Below are 24,494 nucleotides of genomic sequence, written 5' to 3'. Positions count from 1 at the left end.
ACTACTCCTCCTCCTCCTACTCCTCTTACTACTCCTACTCCTCCTCCTCTTACTACTCTTATTACTCCTCCTCCCTGTACTTGCTACTCCTACTGCTGCTCTTCTTTCAGTGATACTCCTACTCCTCCTCCTAAGTGGCTGCTGCTCTTACTCTACTACTACCACTCTACTGCTACACTTACTCTACTCTACTACTTTCTACTTACTACTACTACTACTACTTGCTACTCCTAAGTGACTGCTGCTCTTACTCTACTACTACCACTCCTCTGTTTTTTTGCTTATATACTGCTGGTGTGTAGTGGCTGTTGCTACTACTACTCCTCCTACCACTACTCCTACTAGTACTCCTCCTGCTCCTACTACTATTACTCTGTTTTTTTTGCTTATATACTGCTGGTGTGTAGTGGCTGCTATTGCTACTCCTCCTCCTCCTCCTACCACTACTCCTACTACTCCTCCTCCTCCTACTACTCCTCTTACTACTCCTACTACTCCTCCTCTTACTACTCCTATTACTCCTCCCTGTACTTGCTACTCCTACTGTTGCTCTTCTTTCAGTGATGCTCCTACTACTACTCCTAAGTGGCTGCTACTCTTACTCTACTACTACCACTCTACTGCTACACTTACTCTACTCTACTACTTTCTACTTACTACTACTACTTGCTACTCCTAAGTGGCTGCTGCTCTTACTCTACTACTACCACTCCTCTGTTTTTTTGCTTATATACTGCTGGTGTGTAGTGGCTGTTGCTACTACTACTTAACTACTACTACTACTACGACTACTACTACGACTACCACTACTCCTACTAGTACTCCTCCTGCTCCTACTACTCCTCCTCTGTTTTTTGCTTATATACTGCTGGTGTGTAGTGGCTGCTGCTGCTGCTACTACTACTACTACTACTACCACCACCACTACTCCTCCTCCTCCTACTCCTACTACTCCTCCTCTTACTACTCCTACTACTCCTCTTACTACTCCTATTACTCCTCCTCCCTGTACTTGCTACTCCTACTGCTGCTTTTCTTTCAATGATGCTCCTACTACTCCTCCTAAGTGGTTGCTGCTCTTACTCTACTATTACCACTCTACTGCTACACTTACTCTACTCTACTACTTTCTACTTACTACTACTACTTGCTACTCCTAAGTGGCTGCTGCTCTTACTCTACTACTACCACTCCTTCTCTATTTTTTTGCTTATATACTGCTGGTGTGTAGTGGCTGTTGCTACTACTACTACTTAACTACTACTACTACTACTCCTACCACTACTCCTACTAGTACTCCTCCTGCTCCTACTACTACTACTCCTTCTCTGTTTTTTTACTTATATACTGCTGGTGTGTAGTGGCTGCTGCTACTACTCCTCCTCCTCCTCCTCCTACCACTACTCCTACTACTCCTCCTCCCACTACTCCTCCTCTTACTACTACTACTCCTCTTACCCCTCCTCCCTGTACTTGCTACTCCTACTGCTGCTCTTCTTTCAGTGATGCTCCTACTACTACTCCTAAGTGGCTGCTGCTCTTACTCTACTACTACCACTCTACTGCTACACTTACTCTACTCTACTACTTTCTACTTACTACTACTACTTGCTACTCCTAAGTGGCTGCTGCTCTTACTCTACTACTACCACTCCTCTGTTTTTTTGCTTATATACTGCTAGTGTGTAGTGGCTACTGCTGCTGCTACTGCTACTACTGCTGCTACTACTACTACTACTACTACTACTACTACTACTACTACTACTACTACTACTACTACTACTACTACTACTACTACTACTACTACTACTACTACTACTACTACTACTACTACTACTACTCCTACCACTACTCCTACTACTCCTCCTCCTACTACTCCTCTTACTACTCCTACTACTCCTCTTACTACTCCTACTACTCCTCTTACTACTTGCTACTCCTAAGTGGCTGCTGCTCTTACTCTACTACTTCCACTCTACTGCTACACTTACTCTACTCTACTACTTTCTACTTACTACTACTACTTGCTACTTCTAGCTACTAACTGTTGGCTGCTGTTGCTTTTTTTTGCCAAATCTCTCAGGACTCGCCTAGGACTTGTTGTCCTGTCTTTTGCCATCAGCTGCTGCTCTATGTTTGCTAAGCAGCTGTTGCTTTTTTTGCCAAATCTCCCCTATCCTCTCCTCTCCTTTGTTTTGCCGATGATAAAATTGTCCAAGTCCATACATTATATGGAATATAAGCTGATGATCAAGAACTTGTGAGGAACATTGGATCATTAGCAGCCGCCCCTACATTACCTTCTCCTCTCTTCTCTATTATAATGCCTTGATGCTCCAAGTTCAAGATCAGATGATGATTGACATGTTTCTGAGGCCTCTACCACTGCTACTACTCATTTTTTTGATATATTGTTGTTTTATAGGACTACTTTGGTTTATAGACCTTTTTGATTTCTTATACCTTCTCACGTACCTAAAGCACACTTTCTTGCATCTATTAGAACTAAATGCGAAATAATGTCGCGGACACCAGACAGTGCAGCCTGATGCCCCGAGCATGATGAGCACCCAACCTATGAGGAGCAAGCACTAGAGAACCAGCTTACTCAGGAGCAGTTCGATAACGAGTTAGAAAATAATCTAGAAGTGATGCTTACTCAGGAGTAGTGTGACGATGAGGAAGGGGAGCGGAAGGAAGAGTAGGAGAGGCTGCTGAAGGCGAAGAAGTTGATGATGATGATGATGAGGACTCAGAAGAGTATCCCAAGGATCATTTCCCACGTGAAGTCAGAAGGAGGCCAACGGAGGAAGATTTGGACAAGGATTTTGACCTGGACGAGGAGGTAGGGAAAAAGCCTTAGCTTGTAAATTTTGCTAAAGCTTTGGCTGTGTTACCTCTACTAACACTTTGACCTATCGTATATATAGGTCCCTCCTTAAACTTAGAAAAGACGACGTCGATGTCCGTGGCATCTCGCTGGACAAGATGGAGTAGAGGAAAGGAGAGCAGAGGCAACAGCCACAGAGACGGATCACGATGCCTCTGCTCCACAACCTCAAGACACAACCACGACTACCAAGCCTAAGAGAAAATGAGGGGATAAAAAAGGAAATCTATATCCAGATAAGGCATGCTATGTGATAACGGAGGTCGGGCCAGCAGGGGAGATCCTTGAGCCGAAGGAATTAAGAGGACGATTCCGTAATGCGATCGGGGCCCTGGTAAGAGATAAATTGAACCCAGCAATCCCTAACTAGAAAGAGGTACCAAAGAACAAAAAGAATGAACTATGGGATAGACAGCTGAAGCTCAATTTTAGATTTCTAGAGGGTAAGCAAGAACTGGTAAAAAAATGCTTTCAGGATGATGGGAGAGTTATTTCGATGTTGGAGGTCAGAGCTCAACACGAAGTATATCCAAAAGGGGTTAACTCACTTCAATGAGTTTGACAAAATAACTCCTAGTCAATGGGAGGAGCTCGTGGCTCAAAAGACTTCACCAGAGGCATTGGAGCTCAGTGCCCTAAACACCGAGCTGGCGAAGAGGAACAAACACCTCCATCATCTAGGCCCTGGTGGCTACTATGCTAAGGAAGAGCAGTTTAGGAAGATGGACGAAGAGGCCGTAGCTGCTGGGAATATCGATGTGATAAATTTGAAGGTACGCTCAAGGAATTGGATATATGCGAGGAGTACAGAATCATCCGACGGTAATCTTAAGTTTGATAAGTCGGAGACCCAAGAGACAGTATCAAGGATACTAAAATATGCTAAAGACAAGGAGAAGGGCTCATTTAATTCTTCCAGAGAGAGGGACGAGCTTAGCCTTGGCTTGGGAAACAAGGAGCACACAGGCCACACCAGGGGGCTAGGGAAAAGGACGACCTAGAAGTAAGGATTCGAAGAGGACAAGCACATGTACAAGAAATATGGCAGAGATTGGGAGACTAATCTTGAGCTCCAAGTGAAGGCTCTAGTTGCGAAGGCACTGGAGGAGCAAGGACTGTCTACGGAGCCACATATATTAGTTACGCCGCTGGGAGAACTAGCATTAGTTGACAGCCCTCCGAAAGTTCCTAGCAGCCAAGGTTCCATTGCAGCCACAACCCTCGTCGATCGCATATAGGAACCAACTAGTTGCACCTTGGTGTTTCTCAGCGACCGGCAGAACACTGTGATGGAGGTGGCAACGGGTGTGGCACATCCTCCCGGTAGCTTACACCACAATAATAAGATACCGCCGGACTACACTAGGGTCAAGGTGCATACCGTGAAGCCTGAGTTCATGCAGTGGAGGATAGACTACGTAACTCCTGAGGGGCTAGTGTTACTTGGAGACGTTATGGGATAGTTCATCCTCTGGCATAAATGGGATATTATATTGACTGCTTCTTCGCCGCCTCCCCCTCTCCCAAATTTGGAGCAAGTTGTTGAGGTCGGGGAGATATTTTCACCGTCTTGTGACCACCACATTCCTGAGATGCCACATTCTTCCCCGCCTCCTAGCGAGCATGTGCCTGATGAGATGCCACAACCTTCTCTAGCTCATACCGAGCAAGTGCATGATGAGATGCCACAGTCTTCTCAACAAGCATAGCCGATACATGAACAATGAGTACCTCTCGAAGAAGTTGATGCACAAGAAGATGAGGACGTGCCTGAATGGGAACTTTGAAAGAAGCATCCAATCACCACAAGGCTAGTTTATGTTCCAATGAAAGACATCTCGTCGGTGTCCAAGTGGTATTCCCATGACCAGTTCAAGCTTGAGAACCAAGTTAAAAAGTCCCATCACGGGATTCTGAGGAGGCCGTCACTAGCAAACTCCACCAAATTGCAAAGCAGTATCCAAATGTTGATGCCATCAAATGATCAAAGGATTGCCCGAGAACATATGAAAGAGGCAAGCCCTTCCTACCAAATCGGGACATCCAGCACCTACCACTTGGAATGAGAAGGTTCCATGATTGGTACTTGGGTGTTCTCCCAACGAGCATAGACCTCATACAAGCTTGCTTCCCCACCGGCACATTTGGAAGCCCAGCCGGGAAAATTGTCTTTGACTTCAATGACATGCACACATGCTTTCACCTGGGAGAAATGGAGATGAATCTAATTCGCACGTCGTGCCTGTAAGTCCTTGTCCTCCCGATATGATATGAATGTAATCTTTGAATTTTGTTGTAACTAACCCACGCCGTGATTTGTAGAATGCAAGTGCACATTGTCAAACAAATGCCAAGTGTGAAAGCCAGGTATCTAGACCCTAAAGCTATAGCCCAAACAAATTTTAATTACCCTAAATAGTGGAAACTAGATGCCAAAGAGCTAGCAGCTGCAAAGACTCTTCGAGAGAAAGAGCATATTCATACGGCGAAACTAAGGGAAGAGTCCCTTAAGGTTGCGGCATACATTGCCCTGGCTTTCAAAACTCTCCAACAACACTCTACTATATGGCTACCATACAACTTCGAGTAAGTTCAACTCTATACTTAAAGCTTTGTTTGATATATTTTATTCGATGCAAAAGAGCTTATCTAGTTCTATGATTAAATCCATTCAGGAACCACTGGATTTGTATAGCCATCGATGTCGGGAGGAGCATGGCATGGGTCTTCGATTCAATAGATAGGGACTCGATGACATACAAAGACTTCATATCAATTCTCAAGATGTATACATATCAACAATCCTCATTAGCTTATATGTTTGTATACATACTTGTAACGTTCACTTTTGGATACTAACAAGTTGTATTTGCTAAAATAATTTGAACAGGGTATTTAAGTTCTATGTCACTAATCATCATGGAAGGCATGATCCAGCAAGGAAGGAAAAGCTGGCTATAAAAACACTATGTGCGGTAAGTGTAACTTACTTCTTCAGTACTCCATTACATGACTGTTAAAAGCATTACTTAACATTTTCATATGCAAAACACACAGTGCCCCAAGCAGAAGCCTAGGAGTGTACATTGTGGATACTATATATGTTCTATGATGAGTAACACCGGTGCCTATAGGAGACACCCCTTAAGGGTAAGTTTGAACCTCTTCACCCGTAGTATAAAAACTTCATACATGGTATGAAATACTAAACCGAAACTTGTTCTCTTGTAGTGGAAAGAAGAGAAAGGAATGAAAAGAGACCCATACAAGGATGACCAACTCTTAGAGCTCGTCGGTGACCTTTGCAATTTCATATTGGACCAGATTGTACATGTCAAAGGCGCCTACCATGACCGAGAGTCTGACTTAGGTAGAAATCCCCAGTACCAACACCTTCATGAGACTGAAAGGCTGGCTCTAGGACGTTGATAACAATGTGTATGGAATTTGTATATTTAATGATGGATTGTATATATTCTTGTGAATTGGACTTATAATTGTAGTTTATATAATACTCTTATGCTTGTAGTCTAAGGGGTTCGGAACGCTGGTCGCGGGGTGTTTGGCAACGCGAACGCGGTTCGGAACGTTGGTCGTGGGGTGTTCGGCAACGCGAACACGGTTCGGAACATTGGTCGCGGGGCGTTCGGCAATACGAACGCTTTGGCTATAATACGCGGAAAGAAACAGTGTTCTGGTCGAATTTGAATTGTAAATTTGAATTTTTTTTTGCGGAAAAACATACTGTAGGGGCGGTTCTTGATTGAATCGCCCCTACAAACAGGTATTATAGAGGTGGCTAGTACTATAGCCACCCATACAAATCGATTTGTAGGGGCGGCTAGTACTACAGCCGCCCCTACAAATCTGTTTGAAGGGCGGCTGGTAATACGAGCCGCCCCTACAAATTGATTTGTAGGGGCGGCCTGAGAACCGCCCTTACAAATGCATGATTTGTAGAGATGGTTTAATAGGGGCGGCTGGCCAAACCGCCCGTACAAAGGGTTACGAGCCACCCCTAAAAATGGTTTCTGTAGTAGTGATACCTTCCTTAGCAGATGACGAGGCCATTATCTTTATGCAGGCGTTGATGCAGTAATGTTAGTGAAGTGGATCCCGTAGTCGTACTCGTCACCTTACTCCAAGAGTCGATGGAGGCGGCGGCCTTCCCTTTACTCTAGCGCTCGGTTAGATCGAGTGCTTAGGGTTTGCGTGGCTAACCTCTCTTGGTCCGTTGGGTAACGAGAGGTGAAGGAAAGCCTCTATTTATGAGCACTTGTAACGGGGGGTGCAACTGGGGTTCCATGGGGTGACTCCGATCAAGTCACATATGTGGGGTTTCCCCATGGACTCAATCATGTGACTGTTTCCTTAGATCAACCCAACATTCTCCCCCTTGATCGAAAGTAATCCATTCATCAATAAAAACAATACAACAAGGCAAAGCGTTACGAGGGCCCCTCCACGTAGAGATGCAAGAAGAACAAAAAGGATCGATGTCGACCAGCCGACACCACGTTGGTCGCTGTAGCTGATCGCGTGGGCAAGCAGCCCCAGCAAGGCCTGCCTGACCACTTCAACAAGCTCATGGATAGCCCATGCACCAACCACACCTACCCCGTCAAACACCTCTACAAGGACTGCAAGCTCCTCAAGCGTTTCCTATGATAGGCTGTCAGCCAAGAAAGGAGGCGTGGCGGGCAAGGACAGGGATGGCTTCCCCGACCCCAAGGAATGCATCATGATCTTTGGCGGATCCGACGCCATCTGCTCCAAGCGCCAGCACAAGGTATGCTACAGGGAGGCATGTGCCACCGAGACACATGCTGCCAAACATAACCACCACAGCAAGGACCCCGCTTGGTTCCGCTCCCTCGACTTTGGTGAGCGCAACGGGTACCTCAAGGGCGTCGCACCCATAGATGCTCAGTAGAAGAGCATGGAGCTCCTAACCTTCTCATGCAGTCGAGGCAGCTCCTGGGCAGGGATGCTGCCCGCCAAGGTATGGCCACCGTAGCTGGAAGATGTCTCATCAAACTTTATGAACTGGACAACCGGAGCAGCTGCAAGGGTGAAACCTGCCACTGGCGCAGCCCCAGGAGTCTTCCTCTCTAATAAGGCTCGCCTAGAGAAGACTCGTTGGAAGGAGTCCACATGCAGCTCCATCTCGACGAAAGCCTCACAAACGGTGACGAAGCCGGCGACGTGCAGTACCCTCCAGCGCACCACCTCCTTCGATGAAAGCAACCCCTTCTCGGCGAAGGCAGCCAGCACCACCTCATCTACACTGGATAACCACTAGCTCAATATTGCGCTCTGAAATAAAAAATAGGTCTATGAGTTCTCCTTTCCCTTTCCCTTCCCCCATTCAATGCGGATGGGAAACAACGAGACGCGCCCTAACTGATGGGACACACCCTGACCGATGGGTCACACCCTGCTCGACAAAACGACACCTAGTCAGATGGGACATGGCCTAGATATGGCCCACCACTACCGCATGACTAGGCACGAGAAACAAAGCACCACCACATGTAGGTGGCCCTCTGCCTTCCTAGGCGGGACTTAGAAAGGTCCAACTACGGGATCTCCACCCAAGAGAGACCATCGGGCTTCCTGAGTCAATCGGACGGCTTAGAAAAACACTGAGAGACAGGTAAGGAGCGAAGGGATGCCCCATGTGGGCCATGCCGACTCCATCACGAACGATGAGTGTGGATCCCTGTCGGACATTTCTAATTGGAGATCTTCAAACCCCGTCACTCGAGTCACCAAGGTAACATTACCAAACCCCACTATTTCTTTATATAATCATTCACTCATCTATACACGTATTCATTCAATCCATACATCCGAGGCATCGCATATGCAGTTAAATGCATCACAACGCTCCGTGTTGCATCACGAAGCGGTAGTTGCCTCCTTAACATGAGTAACGATCGACTGGGGTTCAAAGGCTGGCCCACGAAGGGCTCGAGGCCACCTCGCATCAAACAGAGCCATGGGAGAAAACGCAGATGAGCCCCGAGTGGCCCTCACCCATTCTGCCCTAAAGTAGATAGTGTCATCTCAACCTTCTCGTTTGATCCTAACCTCTGCCAAACCCATAGAATCTCCATCGAGGTGAGGCCAACGGGCCACCTAGGTCGGTCTCTGGAACGACCCAGGCATATGTCGAGTTCTAGGTTAAGGAGCAGTGGAATGTCACATGAGGGCTATGCCAACCTTGTCGCGAATGACGGGCCCAGATTTCACTCGATCATACCCGTTAGTGAGCTCATCGAGCGCGTCACTCGAGCCCAAGCCATCAAGGCAAGTGACGTTAGCTCAGCCCCTCTGGTTGTGAGAAACCACGGATGGGGTAACACACAAAACTCAACCAACCCCTACCAAGCCCAACAGGGCTCAAGGGCTCAAGACACCTAAATGATCCCTAAACTACCTCGGCTACGCCCGACGCTAGGATCCATGACTCCATCTCGCCTGATCCCTAAACTACCACAGCTGCGCCTGACACTAGGATCCATGACTCTGTATCGCTCGATCCCTAAAACTGCCTCGGCTATGCCCGATGCTAGGATCCACGGCTCTGTATCACCTAATCCCTAAACTACCTCGGCTACGCCCGATGCCAGGATACGTGACTCCATATCATTCGATCCCTAAATAGCCTTGGTTGCGCATGATGGGTCCGTGAGTCTGCCTCACCCGATCCCTCGGCTGTGCCCAACGCTAGGATCCATGAGCTCCATCTCGCCTGATCCCTAAAAACTACCTTGGCTACGCACGATGGGTCCGTGAGTCTGCCTCGCCTGATCCATGGCTGCGCCTAACGCCAGGATCCACGAGCTCCATCTCGCCTGATCCCTAAAACTGCCTCGGCTGCGCACGATGGGTTCACGAGTCCACCTCGCCCGATCCCTCGGCTATGCCCGATTCTAGGATCCACGAGCTCCGTCTCGCCCGATCCCTAAACTGACCGCTGACTAAACCCCCCAGGCGATTCACCTGGAGGCTCGGGGGCCCGACGCCAGGATCCATGAGTCTATCTCATCTAGGCACACTCGACGCCTTGGTTAAAGTGACTCTGATTCACCTGATCCCCGGATCCGTGACTCTGATTCGCCCAAACCCTCGACATGCCCGATGCCTAGATCCATGACTCTGATTTGCCCGATCCTTCCGCACGCCCGACACCTAGATCCACGAGTCTATCTTGTCCAGGCACTCTCAATGGCTTGGTTAAGCGACTCCGACTCACCCAATCCCTAGATCCACGACTCTGATTCGCCCGAACCCTCGCACGCCCGACGCCCCGGCAGACAAAACTCTGTCTCACCTGGTCCCTCGGCCATAACCAAGCACTTGGGACCACGCTCTTGGAAACAATGGGCTAGAAACTGGAAAAGGGAGGCTGCATCCACCAAAGTGCACACACTCATGCCTGTTGACAAAACGCCAAGGCAATTCTACCTAAATCACTTGGGGGCTCAGGGGCTACACTCGCGGGTGCACTCGCGCGCACCCACTAACGAAATGAAACTTCCCCCTGCTGACAACACGAAAAAACCCCAGATGATTCTACCTGAATCGCCCGGGGGCTCCTATCGGGTTCATAAACCTAGGGTTGCTCATGGACTGGCTTCCCACCAAAGGTTCGGTCCAGCATACAACATTGCAAATGACATGCAACTTCTGGGCTGGCCTAAATACCTAAACCATAGGCCAGCAGGGCAATCCAATCTATGACCTGAAGGCCTCACTAAGGTGGAACAAACTCTCGCTTCTGACTCTGGCCCGCCTCTCTGACCGAAAGGCCTAGCCAAAGAGGAACAACGCTCGCTTCTGGCTCTAGCCCGCTTCTCTAACCAGGGATACACCGAACCTTTGCTTATAGCTCTTCTTCGACTAGCACAGTCAGAGCCGACTGGGACCAACCAACCGGGGACGCCCGCTCGGTAAGGACTAGGAAATAGGCGAAGCAAGTAAAGCAGGATACTCAAAGTCAATAGCAATACCGAGGACCTTACCCTATACACCTATAAGACAGTACCCTACAACCTTCCTGGCATGTCAAAACCCAAGCAGTATTGTGGGCGCCGACATTTTCTCTACAGTGTTGTGGGCATCATCAACTCCCATACCAGACAAACACGGAAAGGCTCCTTCCACATGCCTCTGGGCATCAGCAGTATTGTAGGCGTCGGCATTTACCATACCAGGAGAATATGGTAAAACCCCCTACATACCTTTGGGCATCAACAATATGACAGGCACCGACGTCTGCCATACCAGAAGAAGACGACTGCAACCTCCAACATGCATATGACGTCAACAGTAGTTATGGGCGCCTACAATCATCTTGTACCCAACTGGCAGTGGGCAAGCAAGACTTAGCATATGTACACACTCTCTCTCTCCCTTATAAAGCCATCCCCTTCATCTATAAAAGGGGATGCAGCTCTCTCCCAATAGATGGGCCCGATCAGTTCACTAACACACAACAGTAGAACCACTAGGTGCAAACCTCGAGCACACTCTCAAATACTTAGCACATAGTAGAGCTCCCATCACTCTTGTCCCTTCAGACTAGAGTTCCGACCTGGACCTCTTGTACCCCCATCTTTCGTCCTTCCATTTGTATCCCCACATGCAAACTTCGAGCACCTAGGCTCAGGAATAAAGTCACCAACCGACTCAAACTAGACGTAGGGCATGTTGCCTGAACCAGTATAAACCCGTATGTCGTTGAGTGCTAGGCCACCTCCGTTCACAACGTATAGCAAAACTATAAATATTTACATGTTGGTCACTTTCTGCATCGACATTACCAAACCCATTGATTAAAAGAAGGCTCTAATCAATTAGTGAGTAGTTCTATCTTAGTGAAGCATCCTTAAGTTGATTAACCAAACTACATGAAATGCATAAGTTATAATGAAATATAATAAGCATCCAAAATAGGGTTTATAATAGTGGGGTGCCTGCCTGGTTATGCCATTCAATCATCTTGAAGCTGATGATGACTCGTACTTGTGTTTCGCACTACTTGATTCCCTGAAAGAGATAAGGACCGGACTTGAGGGCAACTGATTGGGAGACTTGAAATGAGACATCTAGCTATGGCTCTACTATTGCCCTATTTGCATGGAGACTTATACTAGTGTGGTTGGCTTCTTGGGTAAGCTTTCTAAATAAACCTTGCTCTTGCTTTTTTAGATGGACACTCCACTATAGAGGTCAGACTCTCCGTCGGGTTAAGTTCTGGCTCTGGTTTGGTTTGGCAGATGCTCCGTCAGAGGTGACGGACTCTTTGTTACCTTGCTGGTGGTTTAGGACTTAGGAATTTTTAGGGTTCTTGTCTTCCATCAGACTAGTCCGAGCCAGGCGTCGGATACTCTGGTAAGAGTTAGGTAGTCTCAGGTTTCATTAGTTTCCTGATATATAAATCGACGGACACTCCGCAAGGAACTAGCGGTCTCTTCGTTGGAAAACTAGTGCTCTAGGGTAGCTTGGGTTTCAACCTTAACAATTCAATGGACAGTCCATTGAACTCGATGGACACTCCGTCACTCACTCCATAACTGGTGTTGGTGTCTTCAGTTGGGAAGGTTTCTGAATTAGGAAGGTTTATTAGGACACTCTGTCGCAACTGACGGATACTCCGATGGGTTGGACAATAGAAACTATGTTCTAGGTTTTTGGTTGGGTTGATCTCTAGTCTAGGGGTTGCAAACATCCATGCATGTGCACAACCTTCTCAGGGTAGCTTTAGGGACACTCCAGGTTGAGGCTAGCTAGGCTTTGGGTGTTGGGTAACTAGTGCATCTATGGGTTTGTGGATGATCCTAACCATGAGAACTAAAGATAAAGACTTAGGGATGGGTCATGAGAACTTAGCTCTGAGATTTGGAAACTATGGAATGATCAAGATCATGAGAGGGATCTTGAGCACATCTTGCTTTTCGTCTGTGAGGGGTCTCTTGAGCTATTCCTTGAAAACCTTGCAATGATCCATATAAGGGCATAAGAAAAGCTTTGAGAATGATCCTAAAAGATCAATCATGCATAAGGCCATATCCTTACATTTGTGATGAAGGAGAAATCACCACAATCCATGATCCATACATGCATGAGAGATTTGAGATTAGGGTTTGAGAGAAAATCCAAATAATCAAGATGAGAGCTCATGAGCTAACCATGACCATAGATTTAGGATGAGGATGACTTGAGCTCGATGAGATGATGATCTTGGTTTGCTTGCTTCCACTTCACCTTTCATCTTCATATTCAATCTCCACTTTCTCTCTCTAGTTCTTCCTTGCCTTTGCTTTCTAGAGATAGAGAGAGGAAGGTGAGAAATGGGAGAGTGAGTTGAGTTGGGAGCTGCATCAACTGATGATTTACTCTCCACTTTCATGCTTACGACATGTGGGACCATGGGCAAGTGGAGGACAGCTCATTCTCCACTCATTGTCGTTGTTCTATCATTTGGCAGATGAACCAGCAGGATTACCGGACTGTCTGGTATCTCTATGTCTAGTGGGGACTTGATCCAAATACTTAGGGTTTGGCATTAGGGCCAATCAATCTTATCTCATCTAGTGCCAACCTAAACATTATACATCTAGGGTTCGAGGTAACTCATCTCCAATGACACGGTCGATCCTTGTCGGCTTATGGTTCAATTCACTTTACCAGACGAAGAATTTATCAGGTCTTAATTCATCGGGATCGTTGCAAGTGCTTAGTAAGATCCTTCGCCGATACTAAAAAATAAGAGCCCTACATTGTAAAGAACTCAGGTCGTTACATCTGCCAATAATCCCTATTACAAATATTAAATCAAGGCATGTATATTTTTTAGTATTACTAAATTAAATGAACTTCTTTGTCTTATTCAACTTTCATATTGGCTCATTGCCTTGACTTATGAGAGCAGCCATGACAGATCACTTAAATAATACTTTATGTATATTTATCTTTGTTGCTCCGACTCGGTATGCCTTATATTCTAATCCCAATAATGTCTTAATTTAAAATATTTACTAAGCAAATATGATACAGGGAGCGAACTTTGTGTGCTAATTAATTACTCCCCCTAATCCTTGAGATCTTAATTGTCTATCAGGACTAAGATTTGTTACTTATAATAAAACTTAAATAATTAAATTTGTGTATTAAATAATGAAAATTTAGAATAATTATTAGGATATCTACATCTACTATGGTTCTCCCTCCCATAGTCTAATAATTAAAAGCTATTTTTAATCAATTTATACTTGTTCCTCCCACTCGAAAACATGGCCTATAACTTATTGCCATGATTTTGACAAAGTCTAAGATATTACTTTAACCATGAAACAATTATAAACGAGAAGAATAACATATTTAATATGAAACAAATTTGTCTTGTTTGATGACAGGACCAGAGTTATCATTAAGCATATAAAACTTGTCCATGAATCAAATGAAGTGACTAATGTTCTTAGCAACAAAATACTTATAGCAAATTATGAAGCTACTAAATTATTCTAATGGAGTATGAAAAATAGCTTCATCATCTAATTAACCTTCCTAGGCCTCTTCTTTGGATCTTCTTCATATTTGTATCCTATAATCAATTGCAATCATTTGCACTAAGGTTAATCCATCAAAACCTGACTGGCTTAAGATTCAGATACAAGGACTCAATAATAATAATAAATTATAACTTTCTTATTGAGCCACTTAAGAAAAGCAATGCAATCCTTTGCTTATGTTGATTTTGATTGCTTTGACAAAACTTGCAAAGTGATGGATCAACTTGAGAGTTAGATCCACCATCTAGTTCTTGCTTCTTATGAGAGTCTTGATGGGAAAACTTAGTTTGCTTGCCTTTGGCCTTATGATCCCATGACTCCTTGCTCTTATGGTAAGTATAACTATTGACATAGTTCAGGACCTTCATACTTGAGTGTTTCTTATTTTTAACACATCTTGCCATTAATTCATTAATAGTCCATTTCTTTTCATGATTATTATAATTTATAATAAAATGAGAAAACTAAGGTGACAATGATGTTATTATGAAGTGGACAAGAAAACCATCAGAGATGTCCATTTCTATCTTCTTCAGCTTAGCTGCTATGTTGTTGGTCATCTTCATGATGTGCTCTGTTATGCCACTCCCATCATACTTATCATTTGAGAGCTTTCTTATAAGAGAGGTGGCATAAGCTTTTATGGAACCTTAAAATTATTCCTCAACTTTACTTAAATATTCTTTAGCCAGTCTCAGCTGCTTGGATTGTTCCCCTTATTCCCTCATGAATAAAGGCTTTTAATACCATAAGGCACTTTCTATTGGATTCATCCACTTAGGATACTCATCATCATAAGTCTTCTTAAGATTAGCATAGCCCTGTGCATTTGCTTCAGGTTCCTTAGGCTCATCAGTTTTGCAGGGAATAGTTAATATCTGCCAAGGCTAACAATATATTGATCTTCTCTTTCCAAGAGGCATAGTTGCTCTCATCAAGGGGCTCAACACCATTTAACATCCCAGCAAGGTTGCATGCATTGACAGCTTCATTATTAAATATTAGAAGTTAGTAAATGACAATAATAATAACAATGCACATGAAATCAACCCTACGTCGATCTGATCAATAACATGCTCATTAATCTTAAAATTTAATGTCCAGTCTACATCGTCGTTGGGAAAAAATAGAATAGAACAATAAATTCTGTGACGAGAAGATTTGATTCGAGAATTTAAGTTTAAGTTAATAAGCATGGCTTGTGTTTATTATTCTGACCAACGTTGTTTAGTAAACACCTGCTACAGAATTTATTGTTCTATTCTATTTATGCCCATTGGTGATGTAGATTGAATATTAAATTTAATAATAATGAGCATGTTATTAATTAGACCAACGTAGGGTTAATTTCATGTGTATTATTATTATTATTATTATTTTCATTTGCTAACTTTCTAATACTTAATAATGAAGCTGTAAATGCATCCAATCTTGCTGGGATGCTGAATGGTGTTGAACCCCTTGATGGGAGCAACTATGCTTCTTGAAAAAAGAAGATTGAGATATTTTTGGCCTTGGGGAATATTGACTATTCCCTCTAACACGACGAGCCTAAGGAATCTGAAGCAAATGCACAGGGCTATCCTAACTTAAGAAGGCTTATGATGATAAGTATTCTGAGTGGAAAGAATCCAATAGAAAGTGCCTTATAGTATTAAAAGCCTCTATTCATGAGGGAACCTGCGGAGCAATGCCAACAGCCAAGACTGCTAAAGAATATTTAAGTAAAGTTGAGGAATAATTTCAAGGTTCCAATAAAGGCTTATGCCACCTCTCTTCTACCCTACTAATTCATCATCTTTTTCTTTACTAAAGCCCATAAAAAAAACTCCCCGCTAAGATACCACCCCTCCGTCCACCTTAGAAAATATACCCATAAAAATCATATCTTTCCAACAATCCATCCAGATCAATTATAAGCCTTCCCTCTGCTTACTCACTCACAGTCAATGTTAAAGTGTTATCATCCTCATCGTCCTTCGTCCTTTGCCCCGCGCCGAAGCCTTGCGATGCCACGAATCACGCGCGAGACACACACGCCCGATCCCCTGTCAATCTCCTCGTCTGACTCTCCCTATCCTCCACGCGTGACTCGTGCGACTCCTCTCCTCTCCCCCACAGACAAAACGGCGTGACTCCTCTCCTCTCCCCCACGGACGAAACCAAGGGGTTGGGGGCGCAGCGGGCGCGACCTGCCATGGAGCGGCCGCCGGGGGCACGGAGTACGCGGTGGACGCAGCTAGGGTTTCTCGGCCGCCGCCCCGCCGGTTCCCCCTGCCGGCGCGTACTCGGATTGGGATGCAGCGTGGAAAGCAACTGTGCATGGGTTGGGACTGTCCTCAGTTGGCATGAAAAGCAGGAGGCAGGGATGCAGCGAGAGAGAGGTCGGAGCAGCGCCGCTGCTGCCACCGCCGTCTTCGAGTCCCATTCCGATCTGGCGTTCCTCGGAAGGGGCGATTTGCAAAAAATAGGACTCGAAACATCGGGCATTTGCAGATTTGACACTGGACCCACATTCCACTTATTCATCCACCAAGTGTCATCGTAATCAAGGACTCAATCTTTCGAGTGTCATTTTTGCAATTTTTTCGGAAGCCCCAATGTGTCTTCCTCCAATAGCTCCTGATGAGGTGAGTTTTCTTAGCTTCCTCGTAATGGATTCTTGGTTATTTCAGATTATTTACTTTATTGGCTTCGCAAAACGCATTTTGATTGCTTTAGATCAACATGTTAACTTTGTTTCTTGGTTCAGCTTGTCCTGATCTGATTTGGTTTATGATTCTATATGATGTGTAGCTGATTGCTTCTGATCACTGTACCTGATTGTTTAGGATTAAGGCATTGTGTGCTCCCCTTTGAAGCCTTATCATGTCTTAAAAGAAAAGCAACTGCAAAACCACAGAGGAGGAATCCATCTGCAACTGGTATTATCATAATATCTGATGTATGATCTTTATCTTTTCTTGCTTGTATTTGGAATAGCTGCATATGCTTTACCTCCTTGTGTAATCGGTAGTGCAACTTATTTTAAGTCAAGTAGTCGAAAGGTTATTGTTTTGACCTTGCATAAAACTGTGATTCACGGGATAAGAATTTTAAGAGGAGCAGAGTAAAGAAAATTTTTATCTTGTCATTTTTAAGTTATTTGAATGTCCTATAGATATCTGTCCTATATCTAATTAATTTACCTGGCCAGAGGACATATGGATGGAGGTCTGGAGGATATAGTATGACTGACTTCTAATCTTTTTGCCTATTATCTTTGTGGTTAATTCAGGAATCTGCTGCAAACAATTCAAAAAAAAAAAATTAACCCAGGCATCAAGGATTCTGATTAAAGGCTTCTGTTTCAGGTTTCAATTTTTCCCTCATTCTCTCTTGATATTTATTTTCGCTTAGTAAATATTGTCCTTCTAAACCCAAATACGTAATTTGTTCTTCATCTGGACCTCCAGCAACATGGTGACATACAGACATTCCACACATCCTGCAAGAGCCATGTACATGGAGTTGTTACAGTGTCTTACTGATGGGCACACGTCTATGGATCACGTGTGACGAGTAGTTGTGTCCCGATCTTCTCGAAGGATCCACGAACTTGATAACTTGTCGCTGCATGACCTGGTGAAGAGGCAATGCACCGCGAAGGCTGCCCACGCGACTGAACTACCGAGACAATCACCCTTCCACGTACCGACGAAACAGCCCACGCAATCACGCCGTATAGATGTGAAGGCACAAACTAGGGTGAACCGCAGTTCGGCGTTCTACAACTCCCTCAAGAATCGAAAGAACAAGTTTGCAAGCCTCTCAAGACTTCACGCTGGAACAAGAACTCAAAGAGTTTGTATTTCTGAATTTGCAATCTCCAAGTTACTGTTCATGTCACCCATTACAGGGATATATAATACTAGTCGAGTTTCAGTTTGGAAGAAATAAATGAGAACATGTAGTGGAAAGTTGTAACACTACTTTTATTAATAGCCAGGCCTAGTGGGACGCATGGATGGTTGGCATTCTTCTGCATGCATGCTGGAACGTGTGTGGATAGCAACCCGGTTGCTGGCTGCATGCATTCCTAACTTCGAAATATTTGCTTGCACTCCAACGACTGTTATTCATGGTAGTTGAATGTTCTTTTCTCTCTCTCTTGCACGTCCAGGTTCCTTGCTTATATTTGGCGGGCATAATCCATCATCATCCCACGCTTGTTCGTGCACTCCATCATTCCTAAGAACATTGAAACAAGTACTCAAAAGCATAGGCCCATTCAACATAATCTGATTATTAAGCATAAGGTTAGCGTTCACATGAGAATGAATTTCCTTCTCCAATTGTTTTGCTCTACTCCTTGTAATCGGACCAGCTATATCAAATGTAGTTTCATTTGGAGATGAGTGAATGCTAGGAATGTCCTCATTAGCCTCCCCCTCTTGAGAAGGAGTCGTCCTCGACTCAGGCTCACCAACAAATGGAAGTAAGTCTTTGACATTGAATGTTGTACTCACATTGGAATATTCAGGTGGCAGCTCAATTTTGTAAGCATTATCATTTATCTTGTGTAAAACCTTGAACGGACCATCACCCCTAGGAGATAACTTACTCTTGCGCTGTTCGGGGAAATCGATCCTTGCGTAGATGCAACCACACGAGGTCTCCGGGCTGGAATATAACCTTCTTCTTACCTTTGTTCGCTTGCTTTACATATTGTGCTGATTTCTTCTTGATATTCCTTCTTGTCTCATCATGTAGCTTCTTGAGAAAATCCGATCTCTTTGCTACATCCAAGTTAACTTGTTCCTGTAATGGTAAAGGCAAAATATCCATGGGAGTATGCGGCTTAAAACCATAAACAATTTCAAATGGACAAAAAATTGTTGTGGAATGGACTGCCCGGTTATAAGCAAATTCAACATGTGGAAGGCAGTCTTCCCACAGCTTTAAATTCTTTTTCAGCACGGCACACAGCATGGTGGATAGGGTACGGTTGACAACTTTAGTTTGCCCATCCGTTTGTGGATGACAAGTGGTGGAAAATAACAACTTCGTGCCAAGTTTAGCCCATAAGGTCTTCCAAAAATAGCTTAGAAATTTTGTATCTTGGTCTGAAACAATAGTCTTTGGCACTCCATGTAGACGAACGATCTCCCTAAAAAACAAATCAGCAACGTGTGAAGCATCATCGCTCTTATGGCATGGAATAAAATGTGCCATTTTAGAGAAGCGATCAACAACAACAAAGATAGAATCCCTCCCCCTCTGAGACCTAGGTAACCCCAGAATAAAATCCATGGATATATCTTCCCAAGGTACAGTTGGGATTGGTAATGGAGTATAAAGACCATGGGGATTAAGGCGGGACTTAGCTTTCAAGCAGATTATGCAGCGCTAAACATGTCGTTGGACATCACGTCGCATATGTGGCCAAAAGAAATGATCAGAGAGCATGTCCAATGTCTTTTTGATGCCAAAATGACCAGCTAAGCCACTAGCATGTGCTTCCTACAAAAGAACTTAACGAATCAAACAGGCTGGAATACATAGTTTGTTAGTCCGAAATAAGAAACCATCATGCACATAATACTTGTCCCAGCCTTTTCCAGCAATGCAATGAGAGAAAGGTTCTTTAAAATCAAAGTCATTCAGCATAAAGTGTTTTAATGGATTCCAAACCAAGCACTTTTGTATCTAATTGTGTAACCAAGCCACATCTCCGTGATAAAGCATCAACAACAATGTTATCTTTCCCACGCTTATTATTTTACAACATAGGGAAATATTTCAATGAACTCAATCCATTTAGCATGTTGACGGTTCAGCTTGCCTTGGCTTTTGAGATATTTTAAAGCTTCATGATCAGAGTGGATGACAAATTCTTTAGGTAACAAATAATGTTGCCAAACTGCCAAAACTCGAACTAAGGCATAAAGCTCTTTGTCATAGACAGAGTAATTCAGATGTGGACCATTTAACTTTTCAGAAAAGTAGGCAATAAGTTTACGTTCCTGAAGTAGCACACCTCCAATGCCAATACCACTTGCATCACATTCGATCTCAAAGGTCTTACCAAAGTCTGGTAGTTGTAGCAGTGGTGCTTCACAAAGCTTTCTTTTCAACTCTTCGAAGGCTTGGTCCTGTTCATCTCCCCACTTGAATGGAACAATCCTTCTTTGTCAAATTGTTAAGGGGTGCAGCGATTGCAGCTGAAATCTTTAACAAAGCTGTCGGTAGAAACCTTGCAAGACCATGGAAACTTCGAACTTGGCTCACATTTTTAGGAGTAGGTCAATCCTTTATCGCTTTAATCTTCTCTTCATCAACCTGGATGCCATCTGCAGTCACAACAAAACGAAGGAAAACAACATGATCTATGCAAAAGGTGCACTTAGAAAGATTTCCATACAATTTCTCTACTCTCAAAACAGCAAGGACTGCACGGATATGATCAAGATGCTCATCAAATGATTTACTATAGATCAAGATATCATCAAAATATACAACCACGAATTTGCCAATGAAAGCTCTTAAAACATGATTCATTAAACGCATAAAAGTTGAAGGAGCATTCATCAAACCAAAGGGCATCATAAGCCATTCATATAAGCCAAATTTGGTATTAAATGCTGTCTTCCATTCATCACCAATTTTAAAGCGAATTTGGTGATAGCCGCTGCATAAATCAATCTTGGTGAAAATAGTTGAGCCACTCAATTCATCTAACATGTCATCAAGCTGTGGAATAGGATGGCAATATCTAACAGTTATAGCATTGATAGCACGACAATCAACACACATGCGCCAAGAGCCATCTTTCTTCGGGACTAAAAGAACGGGAACAACACATGGTGATAAGGATTCACGAACATACCCTTTGTCCAAAAGCTCGTTTACCTGTCGCTAAATTTCCTTTATCTCTTCGGGATTGGTGCGGTAGGCTGGACGATTTGGAAGAGAAGCACCTGGTACCAAATCAATTTGATGCTCAATTCCGCAGAGTGGAGGAAGTCCAGCTGGCACCTCATCGAGAAAAACATCTTCGAAGTTCTATAAGAGATCAAGAACAACACTAGGCAACAATGAAGGTAAATCGGTAGTTGAAAGTAGGACCTCCTTGTGCAAGAGCACAAAGAATGGGGCTGTGGTGTTCTTCACTTCTCTCAAATCACTCCTGCTCACAAATAAGCACTCATTTTGGCGTAGCTATTTTGAAGTGGAAAGAGGCTTTATGTGGCTGGATGGGTTAGGAGTCTCTCCCTTACTAGTGTTGGGGGCCTCACTCAATTTTCTTTTCTTAGATTCTTCTCTTTTCATGCGAGCCACATCTGAAGCATAGATCTCTTCTGGAGATAATGGAACAAGAACCACCTTCTTGTCTTTGTGAATGAAAGTATATTTGTTAGACTGTCCAAAGTGCACCAAATCCACATCAAATTGCCATGGACGCCCAGCAGTAAATGGCATGCTTGCATGGGTACAATATCACAATCAACCTCTCCATGATAGTCACCAATGGAGAATGACAAGTGGACCATAGCTGAAACCTTCACTGTCCCAGAATTATTCAGCCATTGCATGTGATACGGATGTGGATGGTGGTGTGTTTGCAAACCAAGCTTCTCAACAAACAAAGCACTAACAATATTGTTGCAGCTCCCACCATCAATGATGAAGCAGCACACCTGTCCTTTCACTTTGCATCGTGATTGAAACAAATTGTGGCGCTGGCCTTGCTCAGCAGCAATAAATTGTGTTGAAAGAACCCGCCGAACCACCAAAGGAGCTGGTGTATTCCAAGTAGAAGGCACCAAATCAGGAAAATCAGCAAGCAACTTATCAAAATCAGCACAAGTAATCTCGGCTGGATGCTGAAGAACATCATCTTGGGATAAGTCATCTTGAGCAAAATCTGGAAGAGATTGAATGGCTAAACAATTCAGACCTAGCTCAAAAGTACCATCATCTGCTGAATACTCACAAGTGTTAAGAGAAAGGTCTGCTAGTGCTTGGGTAATAGGCTCATCCTCCTCTTCACTTTGAGAATCATAAGAACCATCTGCAAGTGCAATAATAGTGCGTCTATTGGGACATTCAACTTGCTTATGTCCATGACCACCACACTTAAAACACTCAATCTTGCTTGTCTTCCGTTGGGCTGCTGTAACAGAGGAGCTGGATTGATTGGAATTTACAGCTTTGCCTCTTGAATCAAAATGTTTGGCAGACGTTGAAATTGAACGAGAAGTTGTACGAGATGAAGGTGTGTGCACCCCTGACCCGTGCTGCTGTGAATGGCGCCATGGAGTAGAACTATGAGGAGCTGAAAATGAAGCACATTTCTTATAAGATTCAGCAAGCTGCCATTCTGCCCTTTTTGCAAAATGTAGCAATTCATCCATAGTGTTGTAATTAGTCATGTCCACCTTATTTGCAATTGGTTTATTAAGACCAACCAGAAATCAAGCCATCGTTGATTCCTCATCTTCAGTGATATCGGTATGAAGTAGACACATTTCCATTTCCTAAAAATATTTATCCACACTACGATGACCTTGGACAAGATGTTTCAGTCTCAAATGTAGCTCACGAGAATAATGGGCAGGAACAAATCTCCGCCTCATTTCTCGTTTCATGTCATCTCAAGTAATACGATCATGTCCAACACGACGGAAATCAGCACACACTTAATTCCACCAAGTGATTGCATAACCTGTGAACTCAATTGCAGCAAGCTTTGCTTTCTTGACAGGAGGATAAGTATAGAAATCAAAGATCTGATCAACCTTGGTCCCCCAATCAAAATAATCATTAGCACTTTCCTTTTCGTTAAATTTTGGAATAGACACTTTCACTTTGCTTAAACCATCATCATCACGATGACGACGGTGGTCACGATAACCATGATGGACACCATGCCGATGATCATCCATGTCGGACAACATATCATCATCACTATCATAATCTCCACCTCCAACTAGAACGTGCCGAGCACGACCAAAACCATGGCCAAACCCACCACGTCCATGTCCATGACCAGCGGTACGACATGGTGCCTTGTTATCCTCATTGTCATCATCCTCATTTGGTGGTGGTTCTCTATGAGGCATGTTCAATTGGAGAGTTTGTAGTTGTTGCATCAAATCACTCATTTGTGTACGTAGCTCCTGGAATTCCTCCACCGAAACAGTGGCACCATCTTCACGTCCTGCCATATTAGTAGAGGGAAAAAATAGGACAATATATATGTGGAATATATGTGGAATCACTCCCTCACCACTTGCTGAACAAGTTCTTTCTCTTCTTGGAAAGGGCAAGAACCGGGGCTGCAATCTATAGTGGAAGAGTGATTGTACCAGAGACTACGGTGCAATAGCTCATGGTGCTTTTTAGTGGAGCTTGGTGGGGATAAAATGTACAAGTAGTGCACTGAAATGTAGTGATGCAAAACCAAATAATAATCCAAAAGAGAAATAACACAAGTCTAAGTTGCTAAATAGAAAGAAAAAGATGCAAAAGAAAGGAACAATATGGAAGAAGTGGAAACAACTCGCACCAACCAAAGTGCTGCTCAAGCCCCTTTTGGCATGCTGATCACAAGTCTCTTTTGTTTCTTCTTCTTTTTATATACTCTCGCTTTTTTTTTATATCTTTTGAGACAAACGCAGCACAACTTTCAACTAAGCGGGCGCAGCAAAGACAACATAGAGGGGTGGCGCATCCCAAAGAACAAGAAAACTCGGGTGGAAAGGGTGGGAATTTGTGGCGGTTAAAAAGCAATCAAGGGTGGGACGGGTGGGGTTTTTTTATTATATATATTCAGCTGATGAAGGATGAAAGTTAGAACGATGTGGAAAAGAAAAATTTCAGCAACTAGACAACTCTCAAAGGATTGAAAACTCGATAATGCAAACTACAAATCAGGCACAAATGAGAGGCTGTAGGTTTTCTATTTGTCTATGTGTGGACTGTAGGTATATAAAAAAACTATCATACCAAAATAAGAATGATCCTAACGAGTAAACGGA

Source organism: Miscanthus floridulus, chromosome 16 (assembly GCF_019320115.1).
Source record: "Miscanthus floridulus cultivar M001 chromosome 16, ASM1932011v1, whole genome shotgun sequence".
In the NCBI taxonomy this organism is placed as follows: Eukaryota; Viridiplantae; Streptophyta; class Magnoliopsida; order Poales; family Poaceae; genus Miscanthus; species Miscanthus floridulus.
Note: the sequence above shows the minus strand (reverse complement) of the source record.